Source organism: Ambystoma mexicanum, chromosome 7q, assembly GCF_040938575.1.
Source record: "Ambystoma mexicanum isolate Mex_15411 chromosome 7q, UKY_AmexF1_1, whole genome shotgun sequence".
Taxonomy (NCBI): Eukaryota; Metazoa; Chordata; class Amphibia; order Caudata; family Ambystomatidae; genus Ambystoma; species Ambystoma mexicanum.
In genome coordinates this window covers 943,225,612-943,243,981 of record NC_090941.1, presented here as the reverse complement: position 1 = coordinate 943,243,981, position 18,370 = coordinate 943,225,612, and positions in this window count along the sequence as shown.

The following is an 18,370-nucleotide window of genomic DNA, read 5'->3' as shown; positions in this document are numbered from 1 at the left end:
TTTCGACCAGAGTGTCGTCACTTTGGTGCAGGACCAGAACATGTGGATCATGTCTGCCCTGTCGTTCCCGCACCATGGGCACACCGGTGGGACCTTCGCGTTGAACGAAGCAACTCTGTGGGGGGTCATGTAAGTTCGATATAGGACGTTCAGCTGTATCTGGCCAAATCTGGAATTTCTCGACACTTTCTTGGGGAATATTAGTGCTCTTTCCCATTCTTTATCAGTGAGCGGGGCTGCGAGGTCTGCTTCCCATTTTGCCCTCAGTGTCGGTCCCTTAGGGTTAGGTTTGTCGATGAGCCTGTTGTATAACCTGGAGACAGGTCTCCATCCATCGGAGAGGTCGTACATTTCTTGTAGTAGAGGGTCCGAGATTGGTTCCTCTGGCCAGGTGGGCCACTGATTCTTGGCGGTACGTTTGAGCCTATGGTACCAAAGGAACTGGCCTTTGGGTAGCCCTTCGATTTCTTGGATCGATTCGAAGTCCCTGAACAGTCCATCTTCAAACATATCTCCCCATGTGTATATCGCGGCTTCTTCCCACCTCCTTGCTATGGGGAGGTCTGCCTCCTTCTTGCACACATCTGCCATTATGGGATGGTCCGGAGAGTATGGGTGTTGCACCTTCCTGATGTGGCAAGTCCTGGTCCATATCTGTCTGCCAAGCTCGACAACCATGGGGGTTTCCGGAGAGCGGCAGATGGGAACCCATAGGATTTCCTTGGGAGTTAAGTTGGTGTGGTGTTGCTTCAGTAGCCCCAGTTCGGCTGAAGATTCGTCTGACAGCCATCTCGTGATGTGACTGAGCTGGGCGGCCAAGTAGTAGAACTGAAGATCTGGTAGTTTTATTCCACCTTCTCTGTGTGGGAGGGTCAGAGTGGCCAGTGACAGCTTATGCCTGTGAGGACCCCATATAAAGTCCTTGATAATAGCTTCCAGTTTCCTGAAGAAAGGGGGCCGTATGTAATGGCAAATATTCACAAAGAAGTATAAGAAGCGAGGGAGGATTATCATTTTGACGATCGCCGCTCTTCCCACCATCGCCAGTGGGAGTTTGGACCAGAATTTTATGGACCGTCGGAGGTTGGTGACGGCTGCTTCTGTGTTGTGCTCATGTGTGAGCTGTGGGGTGTGGCCGAGATTAATCCCCAGGTATCTGAACTTCTCGGGTTGCCATTTTATCCCTATGTTCGGAAGGTCCTCCGCTGAGACGTCTCTCAATCCGGCCAGGGGGAATGCTGAGGATTTGCGTCTACTAAATTGGATTCCGGAGTATCTCGCGTAGTTGTCGAGTACCTCCAGTGCCGTCGGTGCATTGAGCTCTGGGTCTGTTAGGTACAGGAGAACATCATCAGCGTACAATGATATTATGTTATGAACGTTGCCCACCTTGATGCCGGCGTCAAAGAGTTGCTGACGAAAGTATAAAGCAATCGGTTCCAGTCCCAGTATGTACAGCATGGGCGAGAGTGGGCATCCTTGTCTCGTGCCCCTCTGTATTTTCCAAGGTTCTGAAATTGTTCCGCCTGTCTTGACCCTGGCCACTGGGGAGTTGTAGAGAACCTGGACCCATCTGATGAAACCATTTCCGAAGCCAAAAGCCCGCAGGGCCTCCACCAGCCACTCCCAGTAGATGGAGTCAAAGGCCTTAATGGCGTCAAGTGACAGTATCGCTAGATCTTCCTCCGAGTCATGAGTTTCGGCCATGATGTGTTGAAGCCTCCTCAAATTGGCTGTGGTGTTGCGACCTGGGACAAATCCGTTCTGATCCTCATGGATTATGGACCCTAGCACTTTAGCAAGTCTGCTGGCCAGTATTGAGGTGAGGATCTTGCTATCATAATTGAGCATGGCCAGGGGTCGGTATGAGTCGCAGTCAGTAGGTGGTTTGTGGGGCTTGAGCATGGGGATGATTATAGTTTCTCTCATGGTGTTGGGGAGGATCCCGTTTGTGTAAGCTTCCTGATAGACTTCGTGTAGGATGGGGGTGAGGATGGGTTCGTATGCTTTATAGAATTCCGGCGTGAGTCCGTCGCTACCTGGGGTCTTGGAGGTGGCGAGCGACTTGATGGCCCATCTTACATCGTCGGGAGTAATGTCCATGTCTAGTTCAGTTCTCTGTTCGCTGGATATTTGGGGCATATCGATCTCATCCAGGGTGTCTGTTATTTCGGTGGTGGGGATCCGGGCTTCATGAGCATATAGTTTTGAGTAGAACTCGGCAAATGCTTTGTTGATCCCCATCTGTGTCCTGTGGGATGCACCATCTGCATCTATTATTTCTGTTGGCAAGTGTTTAGGGTGCTCTCTTCTGCATAACCAGGCCAACAGCTTACCTGGTTTGTCTGATTCCCTGTGGGATCGAGCGGTGTATGTAGCGAAGTCAAATTTTTCCAGCCTGTCCCAGGAGAGCTGGCATTTTTCTCGGGCCGCTTTCAGTTCCGTTTCGACTCCTGGGGAGGTGTCAAGAGTGGACTCCAGGCGGGTGATCTCTGATTCTTGGGCCTCAAGTGATGTCTTTAGTTGTCTGCGGATGCCTCCAGCTCTAGACATGATTTCTCCTCTGGTGACCACCTTCATGGCTTCCCACAGTGTGCTCCAAGTGGAGACGGATCCTTTATTGATATCGACGTACTCCTCTAGCCTCTCGGCAAGGTCCTCTCTGAACTGTGGGTCCTCTAGTGTCGCGGAAGGCATTCTCCACATGGGAATCGGGGGTCTGGGTCCTCTCTGCCTCCATTGCATGATTAACGGGGAGTGATCAGAAATAGATCTCCCCAGATACTCTGTGGTTGTCGCCAGCGGGGCTTCGTCACGATCAATAAACAAGTAATCTATCCTTGTGTGGACGTTGTGTGGGGCTGAGTAATGGGAATAACTCCTATCGGCTGGGTGCTGTATCCTCCAGATGTCCACTAGGTTGAGTTGGTCTAGTGTTTCTGCCAAGGCACGGGTTGCAGGGTTGCTAGATTGGGGGGGAGGAAGCGATCTGTCCATAGTTGTGTCCATAACACAGTTAAAGTCTCCTCCCCACAGGAAGGTTTGGCCTCGGTGGTGTGCCAGCTTGGAGCTCAGTGTGCTGAGGTACGACGGGATTCCATGTTGCGGGAAATATGTGTTAGCTAAGCAGATCGGGGTCTGCTCTATAGTTCCCCACATTATTACATATCTGCCGTCCCTGTCAGATTCGCATCCATGTAATTGGAAGGGCACATTAGGGTTTATCCATATTAACACACCCCTTGCGTATTTGGAATATGGGGATCCTCTCACAGTTCCTTCCCATCGGTCTGCCAGTTTAGACAGAGCGTCCTCGGTGAGATGTGTCTCCTGTAACATCGCTATCGAGACTTTCTTCCTCCTGAGGTAGGACTGTATGCGGTTCCTCCTGAGGTACGAGCCCATTCCCCTTACGTTCCACGTCATAACATTGAGTTGTGATGCCATTGGTGTGGTGTTCTGAGTTTGGCGTGGGGGGCAGCCGCGGCGGCCCAGTGTGGCATCAGAGCGTGATTGATAAGTTGTAAGTGATAGGCCTCTGGTCCATCAATTTTTGAAGCGTATCTTGTGGCCATCACGGTATTTTCAAGCATCAGTGGAACGAAGACTATGGTACTAACTGAACTGATAACATAACTCAAACTGGTGCGCCCAGCGACTACAACTATGTCGCGGTGCTCAGGCGCTCTCGCGCCGTCTGTGCCCATCCGGGAGTCGGGCGCGAGTTGGGTCGGGCAGAAACTCGCCCGGTTGGTTCTTTCGCTGGGGGCGGGGTTGCTGCGAGGCGGCGAGGCCAAACGAGGGTCGTTTCCATGTGATATACTGTTAATTGAGTTACCTGCTTGGGTCCGGCTGTTTATGCTTCATGTGTGGGTGGTGTGGGGGGTCCCTGGGGTCCAGCCCTGCTCCCCCAGGGTTCAGTCTTCCCCACCTGGGTTATCTGCACCGTCGGCAAGGTTATTGTCTTCTAGCCACATGTTGGCCGCTTCTGGATTTTCGAGAAAGATTGCTCGCCCTTTGTGGATAACTTTCAGGCGGGACGGGTACAGCAGTCTATATTTAAGGTTCAGTTGGCGAAGCCTCGCTTTGACCGGAACAAACGAGTTCCTCTCCCTTTGTACTTTCTGGGTGTAGTCCGGGTATATGGAAATCTTAGCTTCGCCCCGTGTGATAGGGCCTGTTTCCCTGGAATATCTTAATATGGTTTCCCTGTCCTGGAAATTTAGTATCTTGGCTATAATTGGCCGTGGGTGTGATCCAGGGGGGGGTCGTTTCTGTAGGGACCTGTGGGCCCTCTCCACCGAAAATCCCTGAGTCAATTTGCCGGCCCCAATTTCCTGTAGCAGCAGGGTTTCAACATAGGACGTGGTATTTAGGCCTTCATTCCCCTCCGGGATACCTAAGATTCTGATGTTCCCTCGTCTGGCCCGGCCCTCGGCCTCCTCCGCCCTTTCTTCTAGGAATGTGACCTTCCTTTTCAGGTCCGAAACTTCAGATTGTAGGGTCGCCGCGGCCGCGGACCCCGCCTCTGTGGTTTTCTCCATGGCCGTCACCCTTTCCGTTAAGTTGCGGGCGTCTTGGCGAATGAGTTGTATGTCTATTTTAAACTCGTCTATCTTGGAGTCGATGTGGGTCTTTAATGAGGCAATAGCATCCATTATCTGGGAGTGGTTATCTTTGGGGTCCGTCTCTTGTGAGCGAATGGTTTCGGTGGAGCTGGCCCTGGCTTGGGTGGGAGTCTTCGCCCTGGCTGAGACAAAGGAGTCCATGGTGGCGGCCCTGGTTTTATTTTTGGCGGCCATGTTGGGGACGTAATAGTGGTTGCCCCGAAGTCTTGAGTCTGGAGGGGTGAAGTTCGGGGCCGCTCTCTTGTGTAGCCCGGAGCGGTGTTCTAGGGTGGGTTGTGCCCTGGGAAGTTGTTGTTTCAGTAGTTGAAGGCTGTCCAGGGCGCATGAGGTGGGGCGCTCCTCCGTACTTCCAGGTGCTCTATCCGCTATCCTAGCACCTGCGTCGCTGTCCCTGGGCTTAGGGGTGATAGTGTTGGGGCGCTTAGGGTAGAAGTTGTCCCCTCTTGGTGAGGGAGTCCTGCTGGGCCGCCCGACCACGGGGACAATGCAGGCTGTGGTTGGGGAGGGTAGTTGGGGCCGTACTCACAGTTGCTCCTTGGCTCGGCGCACCGTCACGGCTTTCCGGGTCGTTTCCGATTTCCAGGCCTGGTCAAAGTAACGGGCCACAGTGGCCCAGCGCCCCAGCAGCTCCTCCGGCTCAGCCACCGAGCGGTGGCCTCCCTGCAGTTGAATGTAGGCTCAGGAGGGGGAAGGCCGGAGTTGTCCCCCCCTGGTGGAGGAGTCCAGTTGGGCGGCCCGGCTGCATGGACGATGCAGGCTGTGGTTGGGGAGTGCAGCCGGGGCTGTGCTCACGATTGCTCCGTGGGTTGGCGCTTCGTCGCGGCCCTCCGGGCCATTCCTGATTCCGGGACACCGGGCGAAGCAACGGGCCACAGCGGCCCAGTGCCCCGGCAGCTCCTCCGGACCGGCCACCCGGCAGCGGCCTCCCTGCAGAAGATTGTAGGCCCAGTAGGGGGAGGCCGATGGTGTCGCCGCGTGCTCCTGACCCCGGAGCACGCGGCGTGTTCGTTTTCGGCTGGGTCTCCGGTAGAGGGGAGAAAGTTGGAGGCAGGTGAGCTCCCCACCGCCGTCTCCAAAATGCAGTTTGTGCCTCGGTGGAGCTCCGGAAATAGGGCAACTCCGGCACGTAGTGTCGACCGGGGCCTTCCGAAGTGGTGGTAGGGGAGTAGGGCGAGGATCGGGTGCCAGCCGCGGTCAGGTGTTGGGATGGGGGCCGCTCCGCTGTGATGCTCCTCCGCGGTGTTCCCCGCCTGGATGTGCTGGCGGGGGTGCTATGCGGAGGCTTCGCTAGACTCCGTGAGCCGCCATCTTGGATCCAGGCGCGGCGGGGGGAGGGAGTGCGTTCGGTGATCAGCGCCGGCGTCTGGGGGGCCGGAGAGTCCGACCCCTCGAGGAGGATTTACGTGGGATCGCCTCACACACCGCTGCGTTCTATTCAGGGGGCTGCTAACCCGCTGAAGCCGGAGATAAATGATTCGGAAACGGCGTCTCGGCCGGAGCTCGGCGAATCAGCCTCTGCTCGCCATCGACTCCAGGCCACGCCCCCATAGGTCCCCTCTGTTACCACATTGTCTTCAGCAGTTGGGGGGGGTATGCAGGGTTCATTTTATTTAATCTGTGTGGGGTTTGGTACCATCTTGTGTATAGCTTATATGAAGTCTTTTTAATTGTAATGCATTTGGATGCTTTCTGAGCCCTCTTCAAGATTTTTCCCCATTCCACCTCTGTGATTGGGGCTCCCAGGTCTTTCTCCCAATTGTCTCTATATGAGATTTGATCCTCAATTCGTGCGTTGTCTAGCAGCTTGTATATTCTTGTTATTGGTTTGTGGGTCTGGCCTTCCTGTAGAGTGAGCTCCAATCCTGTGGGGGTAATAAGACTGGCCTGGTTAGGATCCCTTTTTGGATTCTGGGTTTCTTCCCATTCCATAAGAAGGTTACTAAATCCTTTTGTAGTTTTCTACTCATTTTAAGGGGGATCTCTATCGGGAGGGAGCTAATTACATATAGGAGGCAGGGTAAAACGGTCATCTTGAGTGCGGTTATACGTGTGAACCATGAGAGTTCCTGGTTATCCCATCTCGAGAGGTCCTCCTTCAATTGTTTCCATAATGGTATTATGTTCTCCCCGTATGTGTCTATATTCCCGTGTTAGTTGGACACCGAGATAATCTATGGCCTTGGGTTCCCGGATTAGTGGGTATTGTGTCGCCATTTCTTTAGGTACCCCCTCCCCCTCGGTTATGTTAGAGCTTTTGTTTTTTCGTAATTAATCGTGAACCCTGATACCTTAGCAAATTCTTGTATTGTTTGTAGGGTTTTGGGTAGTGATATGGCGGTGTCTCTCAAGAATAATAGGATATCGTCTGCGTATAGTGCTATTCTGTGCTCTATCCCTCCTGCTAGCACCCCCTTTATTTCTAGGTCCTGTCTTATGGTTTGTGCCACTGGTTCCATTGCCATTGCCTCTCCGAATTTGTATTGTTGTAGTTGATCTGCCATTGATTATAAATGATGTTGAGGGGAGTTTGTAGTTTGCCAAGACCATCCTTATGAAGATAGGGTCACAGCCGTATTTTTCCAGGGTTAGCTTCAGGTACACCCAGTCTAAGCTCTGCGTGCGTCCAAGGCCGCTATGGAGAATTTCTGTTTTGTTTTGTTCCCTACTTCTATAATGTCTACCAGCTGCCTGATGTTGTCCTGCGTGTGCCTCCCTACAATGAATCCCGCCTGATCTTCGTGAATTATTTGGGCTAAGACCTTCGCCAACCTGGTTGCTAGGATCTTTGCATATAATTTGGCATCGCTGTTAAGTAATGATATTGGCCTGTAGCTTGCAGAGTCTGTGGGGTATTTCCCTGGTTTAAGGATTAGGACTGTGGTCAATTTCCCCATGTCTGGCGTGACTGCCCCAGTTTCTCTGATGTGGTTGAAAAGGTTAGTTAGTGGACCCAGTAGCTGGTTCCTGAAGGTTTTATAGTACCCATTCCCGAATCCATCCGGCCCAGGTGTCTTATTGTGCGGCACGTGTGTTATGGCTTTGCTTATTTCTTGGGCCGTTATGGGGGCTTGAAGCTTCAGGTTGTCTTCTTCCGTTATCTGGGGGAGTGCTATTTTGGCCATGTATTCTAGTTGGAGTTGTGGGGGTAGTTCTTCTCTTTCGAGGAGGCCTAGCTGGAACTTTTCCATGATGTCCAACTTTTCATCCTCTGATGTGCTTATCCCCCCTTTTGGGTTCTTAAAGCTCACTATGTAGGTACGGGTCTTTTGTTTGTTGAGTTTAGCTGCTAAGAACTTGTTAGCTTTACCTCTGTGTGCATAATAGGACTGTTTAGTGCGTAGTAGGGATTGTGCAGTGTGATCTGCCATGTGGGTTTCTAGTTGGGCTCTCACTTTTCAGAGGTTTCTTACTGTTTTGGGTGTTTGTTTGGCCTTGTGTTGTGTTTCTGCTTCATTCAGTTCCAGCTCAAGTTTACTGCTTTCCCTGCGTCCCAAATTACCCCCCAGTTTGTGTCACCGTTGCCGTTGTGCTGAAAGTAGTTGTTCAGCTCTGTTTCCATATGGGCTCTAAGGGCGATATCTCTAAGTATGATCTCGTTCAGTTTCCAGGTTCTATTAGTATGGAGTGTCTCTTTTATGGGGGTCATTTTAAGTATGACTGGGGCATGGTCAGTGAGATATTGTACTCCTATTTGTACGTCTTCGATTTGTGGGATGAGTGTAGATGAAGTTAGGATCATATCTATCCTCGAGTAACCCCTGTGTACTGGCGGGTAATGAGTAAATTCCTTTTCTGTACCATGAAAGAATCTCTATTTCGAGGGGATTGGGTCCTCCGACGTATTCCATATCTTTGACAGTAATCACCACAGCTGTGCTGCTTCGGAAAATTTTCGGCGTCTGCGTCGATGACGTCGATGCGCCATCCCGAGGACGACCTCCGACGGCCGACCTCACCCGATGTGATAAGTAGGACGCACGATGCCCGTAGCCTCAGTTCCGTTTTTTCCGCAAACGTGTTCGCTTCGTGACTCTTTGGAGTTCTGTTGTATTCTTCTCGGTTCTTTGAACCTGTTCGGTTTTTGTGAAAAGCCTGTTCATGACGATGTCTACCTCATCTTCAACCCCACGTCCGGGCTTCAAAAAATGCAGGGACTGTGGGTCCAAGATGTCGGTAACGGACTCGCACGACGCCTGCCTCTGGTGCCTCGGGGAGGCCCACGACACGGACGACTGTGTCGACTGTCAGTCGCTCATGGCCAAGGCCTTGCGGGAGCGCAAGAAGTTGTCGGTAGGTAGGGTGTCTAAGCCCCGGAAGTCGAGGTCTGCAGGGCTTTCGACGGATGATTCCAGAGGCGACTCTCTGCGTCATCGTCAGAGGTCCAGTGGGTCTCCTTCCAGGAGTCGGTCTCGCCAGTCCTCTGCCTCTTCGAGGCATTCCCGGAAGCGCCTGCATCGGTCGCCTTCTCTGTCCTCTTCCGAGGACTCCGCCCGTCGGCGGGTCGCTTATCCCACCATGCAAGCGACACCAGAGGAATGGGCTTCCTTCGGGAAGAAGATGTTAGCGATTCTAGAATCGCAGGGCAACGGTCTGTCCGTGCCTCCGAGTGGGGTCGGTCATGATCGGTCGAGAGACACCGCTCGCACACCTTCGGGCCCGGGTGGTCGGCACGGTTCGCGGGAGAGGTCCCGCTCGGACAAGGGTAACCGTGCTCGCCATGACCGTTCCCGGTCCCCGACACGCTCAAGACCGTGGAATCCTGTGCAGTCTTCGAGGAAGACGTCGATGCCTGTGGCGCCGAGGTCGTCGACGACCTCTCTCGAGGCTCCGCCTCGGAGGGGGTCGTCGATGCTGTCGGCACCTAGGTCGTCAAAGGACACGCTCGGAGCTCTGGCTTCGAGGCCTGTGTCGACGCCGCCGATGCTAGCGGCGCTGCGGCTGACGTCGACGCCTATTCTCTCGACGTCGACGCCGATTCTCTCGGCGCCGACTCGATCGGCGCCCTCAATGACTTTCGAGGCGGTGGTGTCGGAGGGGCCCCGTGGCACGGGGGTAGCCCCTAGAAAGGCTCTGGCTAAGATCAGGCATAGCTTTGGCCCCCAGGTGTCTTCCTCTCACAGCCTGGAGTACATTTCAGTGGGTGATGAGGGCTCTGATGAGGGCTTGGTTCCGGTTACTGTGCCAGATGAGCTTCTCTCGGGCCATAGCCAATTTGATGACCTGAGGTAGTCACTGCATGATGCCAGAGGACTAGACACCTCTCCGGAGGTGGAGTTTTGTAGGCCTGAGCCTGGCACTCATGCTGATTCTTCGTACCGGCGCCTTATGTCTCGGGTCACCGAGTACTTGGGATGGTCAGCTCCCCCAGGGGAGTTTGTTCAGGATGATCTCACAGACATCCTCGATCTTGGTCCCCCCACTGAACCGGTATTGCCCTTTCATATGGCTCTGCAGAGAAGGGTGGCGGCTGCTTGGACTGCTCCGGAGAGTCTCCCGGCAGTGGGCAAGTCTTTGTCGCGAAAATACCGTCCAGCCAGTAGCGACCCCTGCTACTTGTCCAGGCACCCCACTCCGGAGAGTTTGTTGGTGCAGGCGGCTACGCCCCGGCAAAGCAGGCGTTGTATCCTACCATCCCTCCGGATAGGGACGACAAACATTTTGATGGCTGGGCGAAGAAAGTGTTTTCTTCAGGGGGTATGGCGCTTCAGGTGGCCAACTCCGTATGTGCCTTGTCTCGTTTCACACACACTCTGTGGAACTGTGTTGCATTAGCAGCTGAACATATTCCCAAGAGGACGAATGGGATGGTTTCCTTGCTACGGTTCAGGATGGCAAGGATGCCATGTGTGAGGCCGTTCAGTCGGGTTTGGACATGGCAGATTGTGTCAGCCGGTCCATGGCGGCGAGCACCGTAATACGCAGGTTTGCGTGGTTGCGGAAGTCGGGGTTCGCTCCTGATGTGCAGTCCCGGCTCCTCAACAGGCCCTTTGACGGTGAACATCTTTTTGGCAGCAAGGCTGATGAGAGCCTTGAGAGGTTACAGACCTCCAAAGCTGCAGCGAAGTCGTTGGGCGCTGCAGTTAGACAACCTCAGCCTTTTTATCCTAGGGGACAACAATGGAGGGGCGGTTCCTTTCGCTATTACTCGTCCTTCAGTAAAGTGAGAGGAGCTGTCAGTCAAAGAGGCCACCGTAAGAATGCCAGAGGTGGAAAACAGGGTACTTGAGGTGCCAAGGCCGCTCGGGCAATTGCCTCTTTGCCCTCAAGCAACGCTGCAGCCGCTACCACTCGGTCATGAGGCCAGGTCCCATGGTTCGCCGGTTGGGGGAAGGCTGGTGCAGCATCTTGTAGAGTGGCGTGCCATTACTTCAGATGTGTAGGTTCTGGAGATCATAACCCACGGCTACTGTCTTCCATTTCGGCAGAGGCCTCACAACAATCCACCTGGGAAACTCTCTTTGAAGAGTCCGGATCCGCTCCTTGCGCAGGAAATTCAAGCCCTGCTGGAGAAAGACACCATAGAACTGGTGCCTGTAGCGGAGAGGAACAAGGGATGGTATTCCCCTTATTTTTTTATTTCGAAGAAAGACGGGGGATTGAGACCCATCATGGACTTGAGCGGTTTGAACAAATTCCTCAGGAAGGACACGTTCAAGATGGTTACTCTCTCTCAAGTCCTCCAGACCCTTCAACTTCAGGACTGGTTGGTGTCTCTCGACCTCAAGGACGCTTACTTCCATGTGCCGATCCATCCCAAGCACAAGAAGTACCTGAGGTTCGTGGTTGGCGACTCGCGCTTTCAGTTTCGGGTCCTGCCGTTCGGATTGACCTCCGCCCGAGGTTTTTCACCAAGCTCATGGTGGTGGTGGCAGCACATCTCAGGAAAGGGGGGATTCACGTCTACCCCTACCTGGACGATTGGTTGATCAGGGGGAGCTCTTCCGAGCAAGTCCTGGATCATCTGTCCGTCACCTGCCACTCCCTTCACAAGCTGGGCTTCTCCCTCAATTTAAAGAAGTCCCATTTGACGCCAACAGAGCGGCTCCAGTACATCGGAGCAGTGCTCAACACATCCCTGGGGCTGTGTTTTCCTCCCCAGGTGAGGGCTCTTCACATTCAGCAGATGGTGCACAAGTTTCAACTTGCCCAGACGCTCCCGGCGTTCGAGTTCTTGAGGTTGCTCGGCCTCATGGCATCCTGCATTCTTCTGGTGCCAGAGGCTCGTCTGCGGATGAGATCTTTGCAGTGGGCACTCAAGATGCAGTGGTCGCACTCTTCCGGCAGGATGTCGGACCCTGTTCAGGTGCCGCCCTTGGTCACCCAGGACCTTCTGTGGCGGGCTGTCGAAGGCAATCTGATGAAGGGGGCCCCATTTTGGCTGCCCTGGCCGGAGGTGACGATTGTGATGGACACATCCCTCACGGGATGGGGAGCTCATGCCAACGAGTTGACAGTCAGTGGTCGTTGGTCTCCATCTGAGTCCAGACTCCATATCAATCTGTTGGAGCTGAGGGCCGTCAGGCTAGCCCTGAAGGCTTTTCTGCCGACTGTGCGAGGAGAAAGTGTCCCGATTCTAAAGGACAACCCGGTGGCCATGCAGTACCTCAACAAAAAGGAGGGGGCAGGGTCACTTCCTCAAGTGGATCTCTTCGCCTCCAGGGTCAACCGGAAGTGCGAAAGGTTCTGCTTGCGGGAATTTCCTCCAAACGGAGCCTTAGGAGACGCGTTCGTGGTGGAGTGGTCATTCCCACTGCTGTATGCGTTTCCTCCAGTCCCCGTCATCCCGCAAGTGCTGCGTAGGTTAGGGAGGTTTGGTTCCCGGATGATCCTCAGTGCTCCGGCGTGGGCCCGGAGGACGTGGTACCCGGACCTTCACGACTTGTCCATCTGCCCTCCACGTCGTCTTCCCTACCGAGACGATCTGCTCTCACGGGCGGGGGGTCAGGTTCTCCATCCAGAGGTCAGGTCCCTCAACCTTCACACTGGGCTTCTGAAAGGTTGAGGTATAAGGATTGGGACCTCCCTGAAGACGTGTTGGAGGTGTTGCTCTCGGCCAGACGGCTGGCAACAAAGTCTCTGTACCGTTGCTGTTGGCATAAATTCTGCGACTGGTGCAGAGTTAAGAATGTGGATCCTTTTGAATGTGACATTCCCATGGTTCTGTCTTTTTTGCTTTCTTTGGCCCACAGGGGCTTGGAAGTGGGGTACCATTAAAGGTATCCTGGCGGCGCTATCCATATTTAAGCGCTCGTCCGAAGAATGTTCCTATTTTAAGATTCCTTTAATTTCACAGTTTTTGAAAGGGCTCACTAATGTGTTCCCTCCGTCACCTTTTCTGGTGCCAGGTTGGGATTTGAATCTTGTTCTTAAGTTTCTTATGGGTGCTCCGTTTGAGCTTTTGCATTCTTGCCCTTTGAGACTGTTAACTCTGAAAACTGTGTTTTTGGTTGTGGTTACTTCTGCTCGCAGAGTGAGTTACAGGCACTTTCAGTTAAGCCACCCTTCACTGTGTTTCATAAGGACAGGGTTGTCCTTAGAGTTCGTCCTTCCTTTCTTCCGAAGGTGGTTTCGGAATTTCATTTGGGCCGGAAGGTTGTTCTTCCGGCATTCTATCCTCCTCCGCATCCTGGTAATGAAGAGGAGAGGCTCCATAGGCTTGATCCTGAGCTTTTATATTTCACGCATGTCTCCCGGGTCAGAGTGGACGATCAACTCTTCATTGGTTACGCTGGAAAGTGTTTGGGACAAGCTGTGATGAAACAGACTTTGTCTCAGATTATTTTGGCTATCTCTGAGTGTTAACACTTGGCGGGTAAGGACCCCCCGGCTGGCTTGCGGGCCCATTCTACCAGGGGTATGGCTGCATCTACTGCCCTGCAGAGGGGTGTTCCTATTCGTAACATCTGTGATGCAGCCACCTGGGCTTCTGTACATACTTTTGTACATCACTACTCCCTCGATTCCATCCGAGGACAGGATCTGGCCTTTGGCAAGGCAGTCCTTTATTCCGCAATTTGATTGGGCATGCTAAATTTGTGTTCTAAATTATTTTCCCACCTCCTTGCTTTGGTACTGCTTTGGGAGTCTGTCAAAGATATGGAATACGTCGGAGGACCCAATCCCCTCGAAGAACAAGTTACTCTCTTTCCTGGTAACGTTCTTTCGATGGGATGGTCCGACGACGTATTCCATATCGCTCCCTCCCTACCTTCCCCGCTGCAGAATTTCTTATGCGATTGAAGCTTATGTTTCTGCAAGGCCTTGTGTGTCTGACTGGCAGAAGACTGATGTCACACGTTCTGGGGGAAAAAACTACAACTGAGGCTACGGGCGTCGTGCGTCCTACTTATCACATCGGGTGACGTCGGCCGTCGGAGGAGGTCCTCGGGGACGGCGCATCAACGTCATCGATGCAGGATGCAGACGCTGAAGGTTTTCCGAAGCAGCACAGCTATGGTGATTACTGTCTAAGATATGGAATACGTCGTCTCTATTATCCCTGGTTTATAGTCATTACATCGAAAACAATAAAGTCGAAAGTCAAAATATCGAAAAGAAAATGTTGAAAAAAAAGTCACATTTCTTTTTCATTACGTTTTTTATTCCTCCCCCAACCCCCCATTATTTTATTTTTATTTTACCCCTTTTTTTACTTACTAAACCCAAACAATATATATAAATAAAAAAATAAAATATTAGATTTTTTTTTTTCGACATTTTGTTTTCGACATTTTTATCTCGATATTATGACTGCCTACCATTACCCCTAGGTCCTTGAACAGTTTGCCCAGTGCTTGTCTGTTCCTGCCATCCACCACAGTATGGGGGAGGGTCCTGTCTAGAGCAGGGTCCATTACGCAGTTGAAATCTGCCCCTATTATAATTTGTCCCTCGCACCAACTACCCAGGTTCTGCAGAATTTCACCCGGGAAGATGTCTGGTCTGTCATTCGGGGCATATAGTGCTATTAAAGTGTCCGTTTGTTCATGCAGGATCCCCTTAAAGAACAGGAACCTACCCTCTGTGGCTCTATATACGGCCTTTTTCTTGAATGGTAAGTTAGCGTTTTATAGGATTGCGACGACTCTAGTTTCACCCCCCCTCCCCTCTCTGGAAGAAAAGTATTGTTTGGGGAAGGCTTTATGGGTCACCCGTTTCTCATCTATCGTGAGCAGGTGTGTTTCTTGCAGGAACACTATTGCGGCTTGAAGTTCCGTCGGGCGTGTCAGTATACTGCGTCGTTTCACTGGTGAGTTTAGGCCCTGTACATTCAAGGTCATGGCAGTTAACTCAGGCATGAGTCTTGTGTGGTGGATTCCTCATCATCGGTGTGCCCGCTTGTCAGCAATAAATGGTGTACACTGTGTAGTTGCGGACCATGCCTCAAACAATTCCCAACATAACATAATCGAACCAAAACAATTATAAACTTCCAAACTTGTTTCACCCTCACGGTGGTGGGACCAAGGAGTCTTTGCGCCTCCTCCGGGCTTTCCCCGGAGCATTGGGTCCCTTGATTTCCCTCAGTGTCCCTTTCGCCGGGGCATATCTGGGCTTGGTCGTGGGTTCCAAGATTTCCTCTCCCTCTCCGCCCAGGCTCATTTCAATCTCCTTTATGATTTACCTTTTGCTGTGTCCTTTATGCGGTCATCGCTTTCCCTTCCATTCTGTTTCCAGGTCTTTAGGTGTTCTGTTGATTGTTATTTTGCCAAGTCTGTTCCCTCAAGATTTATCGCGGCTTGGAGCCTTTTGGTGCGGGTTCTCTTTCTTGGTGTCGCCTAGAGTCGGGGGACCATTCCCATCGTCTGGGTCCCCCCAGCTTTCTCAATTGGCGTGTTTCCGTGTTTTTCTGGGGTTCTTCTTCATCTTCTAAATGCAGCAGGGTTAATCCTTCTTCGCATGTTGAGATCCGCTGTGGTTTGCCCTCCACGTAAATTGTAGCCCAAAAGGATATGCCCATCTGTATATGATTTTCCTAGCTTTCAGTGCTCTTGTGACTGGTTGCATCAGTCTTCTTTTGTGCATTGTGGATAGGGCTAAATACTGATAGAGTTGGATCTGGCTGCCATTAATGGTGACTGTCAGTCGCGTGCGGGCTGCTGGTAGTATATCCTCCTTCATTAGATATGAGGTCATTGCCATGAGCGCGTCTCTTGGCCTGTCTCCCGGTCGTTTTGCTTAGCCCCCACTCTATGTATTCTGTCGATGGATATTTCTCCTGGTGGAGTATCGTTGAGCATGCTGCTAAAGCACAGTTGGGGTGTGTCTTTGAGGTCTTTATCCCCAATTGTCTCGTCCAGGCCTTTGACTCGCATGTTGGACCTTCGCGAGCGGTTCTCGAGGTCCTCCGCTTGCAGTTCTAAGTTGTGTGTGGCTCTGGAGATCTGTTCTAGGAGGATGCTATTTTGTTTGATGTCTTCTGTTGTCTCTGAGAGGCCCTTCTCCGTAATATCCACTCTATCCCCCAGCTCCACGATGTCTTTCTTCACCTCCTGGAGGGAGGATTTTTTCCATCATTCTATTTTCCATGCTTCTCAGACAGTCCTGTAGATCCTCCTTACTTAACGCCATTGTGTTGGTATCCACTATGTCTGTTTCTGTTTCAGTGTTTGGGTCTTCTGTGTTATTCTTTTGTAGGTTCCCCTCCTGGGGTTTCCCCCAGTATAGTTCCAGCTGTCTGCTTCGTGCCTTCGCTCTGGAGCTGGTTCTTGCTGGGGTTTTCTTTTGTTTTGTGCCTGGCATCTGTCGTGCTTCCGATGTGTGGGCTGCAATATCACCCGCTGTTGTCTCCAGCTGGGCCCCTCCGGGTCGCCCGTCCATTTTGTTCGCTTCTGCCAAGGCTAGTGTCGTACTAATGATGTGGACTCTTCCTGGGTTCGGGCCACAAGGAGTTTTCTACCTGTGGTGCTACCTGCTGTTTCTTATCCTGCAGTGCGTGTCTTTTTAAATCAATGAGTACACAATGCATTCGTGTGTACTTTGTGTTGTGGTCGGACGCTCCAGTGGAGCAGATGGTGCTTCACTGGCCAGCGCAGCCGCTTTATTTTTGAATGCAGTGTCTTGAGGGGAGCCAGGTCTGCTGCTACGGTGTTTGCCTACATTGGAGCTGCGTAGGGTGTGCTCTGCAGACTGTGCGGTTATTTACTCGGCTGCGGGTTATGCTGCTTTGCCCTTACCGACACTTTTTCCCCCGTGGTGCTGTTCCAGGTCTCCCGCCGGTACCTCGTCCGTCGTTAGGCTGGTCCGTTTTGGTTGAAGCTTCCAGATGGAGGATGCGCTGTTTCTCAGGTTCTTACGGAACTCGTTGGCGCCATTTTGCGGTTCCGCCTTTTACTCCTTTTATGTTCCAGCTCTATTATATATTTTGCTTTGCACTATCCTAGTGCCTGTGAGCTTGTGGCTCATGTGCCTTAATGCCAGGGGACCGCGTGGGAGCTGCTCCCATTGGCTTCCAAACAGACCCTTTCTGATGGTGTTCCCGCAGGGGCCCACACGGGGGCGGGGGGCCGCGGCTCCCTCCTCACGGGCACCCCAGTTGGTGTTCGGTGCTGGCGGCCCAGCGCTCTCCTCAGCGGGGCACTGCTTAGCGGGTGGGGAGAGCTCTCACTGGGTTGTATGGTGGCTGTGAGGAATCAGAGCCGCTCGTACTGTGCCTCTGATCCACGTCTCACGGCCTCCACTGTCCTCTTCGTGCTCGTTTCCCTAGGGGCTGTCCATCCACCTCCGTTATTGCGATGTACCCCCGCTACAGTTGCTGTGGCCTCCGCTGGGACACCCCCGGTGTGCTGATGTTGTGGAGTTTGAGGGCAGGGGGGGTGCTCCAAGGTCTCCGGGGCGCTGGTACTCCTCACTGCTCCCAGTTTCGGGCATCCATGACATGCCTGGAATGGCACAGTTTTCCAGGAGCGCCTCCTCCTCTCAGCGCTCGCGATGAGCGGGTTGCTCTTCGGGAATATGTTGTGTGGGAGTTCCGACATGCTTTACGGGGATCAGCTTGCTGTTATATTTAGGTATTATACTGTTATTTTCTCTGTTAGTTTGCCGTCCGGGTGGAGCTCAGGGGTTGTGCAGCCTCAGGGACTGGCGGCCATCTTGGAATCCCCTTATTCTTGCTGCAACACAATTCTCGCCTTTTCTTTCCATGGGTCCTGGCTTACTAAATTCATGACACCAATGTCCAGCTCCTATACAATGGCGGCTTTACCTGCAGTCTATTCACTACATAGAGCCAGCTTCTACAATGACTTAATCTACCTTGTGTTTCAGGATCTGTACAATTATTTATTCAATACTCATATAGCAGAAGCTTTGCATTTACACTATTTAAAAACATACAACATAAATACAATTTAAAATTCCATGTTACATGTTAAAAACAGAGCTGGTAAAACACAATAATCACTTATAAAAAAGATCTTATTACATCAAGGAGAACAGCTTCTAAAATGTTGAAATCACTCCACAATATCAAATATCTTCATCATTTCATCACATTTCCAATAACATTTTACAAGATAAAATATCACATTAATAGGTAAAGTCAGTGGAAGCCAAAATAACTTACGTAGTACTGTTGCTTCATATCTTCTCAATACAGAAGAGTAATTTCCACCCCATATTTCAATGCCATAAAATATGATTGAACAGACTTTCGTATGATAAAGCAGCATCACTGTCTCAAATGATATACCACTCTGCCTACAAAACGATTTATCACATTAACTGTTTGGTTGTATTTACCC